At 42.7% G+C, this 6,414-nt stretch overlaps 1 non-coding gene across 1 annotated transcript; it reads left to right on the plus strand.

The window, feature by feature from the left end:
* The first annotated feature begins 5,551 nt into the window (after positions 1–5,551).
* LOC141225664 (U2 spliceosomal RNA) lies at positions 5,552–5,736 on the plus strand. The gene has a single exon (XR_012292928.1). It is a non-coding gene; the product is annotated as a U2 spliceosomal RNA (small nuclear RNA).
* The last annotated feature ends 678 nt before the right edge of the window (positions 5,737–6,414 follow it).

A 6,414-nucleotide genomic window follows, 5' to 3' on the forward strand; every position in this document is an offset into this window, starting at 1 on the left:
GCTTATGGCGGTCTCTGTGAGCTTCTCAGCGACATTCAGCCAGCCAGGTATCCTGCCTGCAGTAGATGGAATGTGGCAATGGAACGCTGGCTGCGCGTGTCATAATAGGCTCTGAGCCTTTATATACCTGTGCACAGCAGCAGCCACCTTCAGTCTGCTGCTGGACAGCCAGCAGCAGCAGCAGCAGGAGAGGTATGTAATCAGGAGCCCTCCTGCTAAGGGTAGACAGCTGCTCGTTCCACCCCACCCCCCGCCTTAATTGGTTCTCCTCCCTTCCAACGGTGTTGAGGCGGGTGGGAACAGCAGGGGGTGAAGGTGCTGTGTTTAAAGAGGTGGAGTTATGCAGATCTAAAACGCGTGGATTGCAGCAGCAGCAAGCCGAAAAGTGCAGGCATGTAAGGGATCTAGAGGTTGACAACATGTCTTCTTAACGGGAGTCCAGGAGCTCATCTCCACAAATGGACTTTTCAGGATCCTTGGGTGGCTCCGTAGTTTGAAACCAATTCTGGTTATCGCTTCTCGGCCTTTTGGCTGCGATCGTATGACTGTACCTTGATTGGTGCGAGTCTCCTGGAGGAATCCGGACCCTTTTGTGGAGGATTTTCTGCTTTTTCCTGTGGTATTCCATACCGACAGAATCCAAGATGTCTTTTGTGAAGAACACCATCCGTTTGTCCGTGGATCCATCTGACCAGAACAAGAACAACGTGGTTTTCATTGTCCAAGACATCGTTGAAGGCAAAGCTGGAGCAAGACGTTCTGAGATCTTCAGTGTCAACGAATTTTCACGTCAAGGTAATTATGACGTTACCTTTATGGACCAGGATGTTTGCCTTAATGTCTTTGAATGGCTCCGTGGTCACTCTAGTGACCCCTGCTTGGAAGGAGTTAGATGGGAACCTTTGTTTGGTCTGCAAGAAAAGGAGGTGACTGTGACTGTCTATAACCCTTTTACAGACCCTGAGCTGCTGGAGTGCTTCCTCTCTCGCTACTGTGAATATGTGCGGAAGGGAGTGAAGCAAGTCAATTGTCTAGGAATCTTTAACTGTCAGTATAAATTCCGTGTGAAATTGAAAAGGGATCCTGACAGTGTGGGGGGCTTTAGACACCCTCCATCAAATTTTTCCGTTGCAGGCCATAGAGGTTTCCTCTTTTACCCAGGCCAGCCCATGTTTTGCCGTAGATGCTTTTCTTTCGGACATACCATGGTAACATGCCTTAAAGTTCAGTGTTGCCGAAATTGCAGAAAGGAGGGGCATATGGCCAACCAGTGTCCAGAGGCCAAGTCCTGTGATGTCTGTGGGAGTAGTGATCACATGTATAAGGACTGTCCTATGAGTGCACCTAGACGTTCTGATAAAGAACAGAAGGAGGAGGAGCTGGAGAGGAGGCAGATGGCAAGCGCACTGAAAGTGCTGGAAAGATTGGAGAGGGAGGAGAGAGAGGGAAGGAGGCGGGAAACTGGTAGAGCCTCTCCCTCTACGGCGCCAGAGGAGGTGTCCCTGAGACCATGTTCTTCTTCTGCTGAAGAAATGAGGAAGAAGCGGAGGGAAGAAAAGGAGTTCTGGAGGGAAGTGGCAAAGGTGGAGAAAAAGGCAGTGTCTGCGAGAATATCTAGGAAAGTGGTGGAAGCAGAGCTGCCTGAGATGATGACTTTTGGAGAGGCAATGGACGCAACAGGATGTGAAGTGCAAATCTCGGAACCCGACAGTCCTGAACACCCTTCGGGTCCTGAAAACATTGAAGATTTTTCTTCGGAGGATGATAGGGGTGCAAAGAAGAGTCGTAGGGAGGATGGTGGGGGCAGTGATGATGCAGATTTTAGTGAGCCTCAGAGGAAGATCAGAACTGCCAGAATGAGGAGTGTGGCTGGTGAAGCCAGCGGGTCGGAAACCAGCTGTTCTGTTCTGATGGCGGAGGAGGATAGTGGTGGTGCTGGATAGTGTCACCATATAATATTGTAAAAGTTTTTTCTTTTTGTCCTCTTGTGAGCTTTGGTTTAGGCCAAAGGCTATTTCTTTGTGTAATTGGTGAAGGAGTAGAAGTATTATGGGATTTACCATAGTGTCCCAAAACGTAAGAGTGTTTAAAAGTAAAGTAAGAAGAGCTGCTATTTTTGAGTTTTTAGCTATGCAAAATGCATCTATTTTTTGTTTACAAGAATGTGGGGTAGTGGATGGTGTGAAAGGGGATGAATGGTCTTATGGAGCGTCTGTGTGGTCGGGGAGTGCATGTAATAAGAATGATGGTGTGGGTATTTTGGTTAAAGGAAGGGAGGTTGTTTTGAGTGATTATTTGGTTATTGAGGTGGGGAGATGTATCCTTGCTAATTTTGTATACAAGAATGTAAAGTTTTGTGTTATTAATGTTTATGCGCCAGTTGAAAAAAATGAGCGCAAAAATTTATTTGAAAAAATTAAGCTTTTTGTTCCAGGAAGAATACCTGTGGTAATTGTGGGTGATATGAACTGTGATGTGGGGAGAGTGAATGTGGATGTGTCTGGGAAAGCATTATTGGAGTTAGTGAATGATTTTGGGTTGTGTGATATGCAGCGCGTGTGTAACATGAATCCTTTGTTGAACACTTTCTTTTCTGAGAGTGGTAGGGTACAATCCAGATTGGATTATTGTTTTATTTCTAAAAATATGGTTTCTGTTAATTATAGGCAGGAAAACGTTCTTTTTTCAGATCATGTGTGTATGTTGTGTGAGTTGGATATAAAAGTTGATGGAGTGTTTGGGAGAGGATTGTGGAAGTTAAATGTTAAACTGTTAGAGAATGAAGATGTGAGAAAGGAGTATGAAAGGCGGTATGAAGAATGGTGTAAGCATAAAAATGAGTTTGGGAATGTTTGTGAGTGGTGGGACTGGGTGAAGAAACAAACAAAAATGTTCTTTAAAAATTTAGGATACAAGTATGCAGCAATTAAAAGAGAGAGTTTTGTTAAACTGAACGCGCGGTTGAGCGTTTTGTATAAGTTAAGGGAAGGAGGAGTTGAGGTGGAGGAGGATATTTTAGAGGTAAAAAAGGAGATTAGTGAGTTTTTGTTGGAGAGAGGGAGAAGCATAGTGTTTAGGGCAAAGATTGATAAGATGGAGCAGGATGAGAAATGTTCTCGGTTTTTCTTTAAAAAAGTTTTTGGAAAGAAACAGAGTATGAGCGTGGTGTATGGAGCAGATGGAAGTGAGGTGAGTGGAGAGGATATGTGTGAAGAGGTGGCTAAGTTTTATGAGGATCTGTATGCAGTGAAACAGAGGGATGAATGTTTGGAGAATGATGTTTTGAGTGTGTTAGAGAGTAAGTTGAGTGAAGCAGAAAGAGAGAGAGTGATGGGTGAGGTGACTGGTGATGAGGTATGGAAGGTTATGTGTAGTATGGCTTTGAATAAGACGCCGGGGGAGGATGGCCTCCCAGTAGAATTTTATCGTGTGATGTGGGGTGTGATTGGTAAGGACTTTGTGGATGTATGTAAGTATATGTGGGGAAACATGGAGGTGGCTGAGAGTATGCGTGCAGGTATGGTTGTGTTAATTCCTAAGAAAGGGGATTTGAAAAGTCTGAGGAATTGGAGGCCAATAACGTTACTTAATTGTGATTATAAAATCTATGCAAAACTTATGGCTAATAGGATGCGTGATGTGATAGAGAGTGTGATTGGGGATGAGCAGTGTTGTGCGGTACCTGGGAGGCGGATTCATGAGTGTGTGTGTATGTTAAGAGATTGTCTATGGGATTGCATGGGTCGTAAGAAGAGTGTATTTTTGTTAAGTTTGGATTTTGAAAAGGCTTATGATAGGTTGTCGCATGGTTTTTTGTTCAGAGTGTTGTTAAAAATGGGTTTTCCGGCTGATTTTGTTGGGCGAGTGAGAAGTTTGTATGCGGGTGTTTATAGCTGTGTTTTAATGAATGGGTATGTGGGTAGGAAAGTGAATGTGTTTTCGGGTGTGCGACAGGGGTGTCCTTTGTCCCCTGTAGCATTTATTTGTGCAATTGAGCCATTGTTGTGTATGCTGAGGAAAGATAAGGTAATTCGTGGTGTGCAAGTGCCGGGAGGTGGAGGAAAAGAATGGAAGGTGAGTGGTTATATGGATGACGTGTGTGTATTATGTGATTCTGAATGTTCGGTGAGGCGGGTGAAGTTGTTAGTGTCTATTTTTTGTGGTGCATCTGCGTTTAAAGTGAATTGGGAAAAGAGTGAGTGTAAGGGTTTTGGAGGCGGAAGTTTAAGTAGGGATGTAGGTGTGAATGTAGTGAATGGACCTATTAAAGTTTTGGGTGTGAAGTTTTCAGAGAGTTTGGATGGGAAAGAAAGTTGGGATGATGCGAAAGGAAAAGTTGAGCAGAAGTTGAATTTTTGGAAATTGAGGAGTTTATCCTTTTTTGGGAAGATTTTAATTGTTAAGAGTGTGGTGTTGCCAATATTTTTATATATTGCGGTAGTATTTCCACCAGGATATATGTGTATGAGAAGCTTGAATAGAATTTTATTTGTTTTTTTGTGGAACTCGAAAATGGAGAGAGCTAGGAGAGAAATTTTGGTTAAAAGAGTGGAAAAAGGTGGTTTGGGTTTTCCGAATTTGGACGTGTTTTTTGGTGTGAATATCGTTGTGTTTGTTTTGAAAGTGATTAGGGCGGATGGAAAGTTTTCATCTATGTGTAGGTATTTATTTGGAGCGTATTTGTTTCGTTTAAAGTGGCAAGAAAGGGATTTGCGATGTCCGATTGCTTTTGAGGTGCCTGTATGGTATGTGTGGGTTTATAAGTTTTTGGTGAGGTATGAACTGTGTGATGCAGATGTGAGATTGCTGGAGAATAAGAAGGCTGTGTATAGGATGATTGAATGTAGAGAGGTAGAATGTGGAATAAATATGGTTAGGGGTGGTGATGTGCAGAAGGTTTGGAAGAAAGTGCGGATGAGTGGTATGACCAACAAACAGAGTGAAGTTGTGTGGCAGTCTTTACATGGAGTATTACCTGTGAGAGAGTTTCAGAGGAATAGAGGTTTGGTGAGGAGTGAAATGTGTCCAAGAAATGGCTGTGGTGGAAGGGAAAGTGTGTTGCATGTTTTTTGGAATTGCCAGTATGCTAGAGATGTGATTGGGAGAATGGGGCCTTTGTGTAAAGAATTGTGTGGTGTGAATTTGTTGTCTTTTGAGTTGTTTATGTTTGGTTTGGGAATATGTGATGGGACGAAGGAAAGAGTCTTGTGGTTGATGCTTGCATGTATAAAGGAAGTGTTATGGGATGTGAGGAATGTGTATGTGTTTAAAAGGAAGGAAATTGCTGTAAAGGATAGTGTGAAGGTGATTTTGGGGAAGATGTATGTGTGTTTCCTATGGGACAAAAAGAGGAGAGGGGAAGTGGATGCGGAGGGAATATGGAAAGTTAAAAAGTGGAGATATATTGTTAGTACCTCTTGATTTTTGTTATTGTTGTTTTGAAATATGAAATAAATATTTCCGATGATGATGGGGACAGCAAATTGCGTATTGGATTTGACGCAGCTGTTTTGATGGAATTTTCCTTTGTCTGGTTTCCATAGACTGTGGAATTTCCTCGTCTGAGGAGAAAAAAAAAAAAAATCTGTTCTTATCAGTTTAATATCTGATACGTCCCCTATCTGGGGACCATATATTAAAAGGATTTTTAGAACAGGGAGATGGAAAAAGAGCTTGCTCTGTCCACTCCACGCATTGACCTGGTATTGCAGTATCTCCAGGACCGGTGCACCCCTTCTTTAATGCAGTTTCTAAAATCAGAAAGAATTGAATTCAATGTTTTTTGTTCATTTTGCTTGTTTGTCGGATTTTGGGATGGACTCTTTGGCTTTGCTTTTCTTCTCCTCATTGGATTTTTCATGTTCAAAGTTGCAGAAGCCAGATTACAAGCTCATTTTGGTTCAACTTCAGCAACTGTGCATTGCATTGCCATGTAATGTGATGCAATGCTATCTTTCTAGCTCTCCCTTTTTACTTCCTTTTGGATAAACAGACATATTAGGCAAGCATTTTGGAGCTTTCACCTAAATAACTACAGGTGGTGAGATAAGCTGCACAATATAATTGACCTTTCAGTATATTGTTGCACACACACCATCTATTTAGCAAATGCCCTTGTTATCAACAGCAGCCTTTTAAACTCACCTGAGCTAACAGGTATGTGCGCTGGTTACTCTGCTGCGCTTAAAATTTCTATCTTGTGTGATACCATCTGCTGAGCTGTGTATCTAATGCTCTCCTGTGTGATACTGTCTGCTGAGCTGTGTATCTAATCCTCTCCTGTGTGATACTGTCTGCTGAGCTGTGCATCTAATCCTATCCTGTGTGATACTATCTGCTGAGCAGTGTATCTAATCCTATGCTGTGTGATACTGTCTGCTGAGCCGTGTATCTAATCCCGCCCTGTGCGATACT

Source organism: Phyllobates terribilis, unplaced genomic scaffold, assembly GCF_046119375.1.
Source record: "Phyllobates terribilis strain yellow unplaced genomic scaffold, ASM4611937v1 Scaffold_404__1_contigs__length_1715579, whole genome shotgun sequence".
Taxonomy (NCBI): Eukaryota; Metazoa; Chordata; class Amphibia; order Anura; family Dendrobatidae; genus Phyllobates; species Phyllobates terribilis.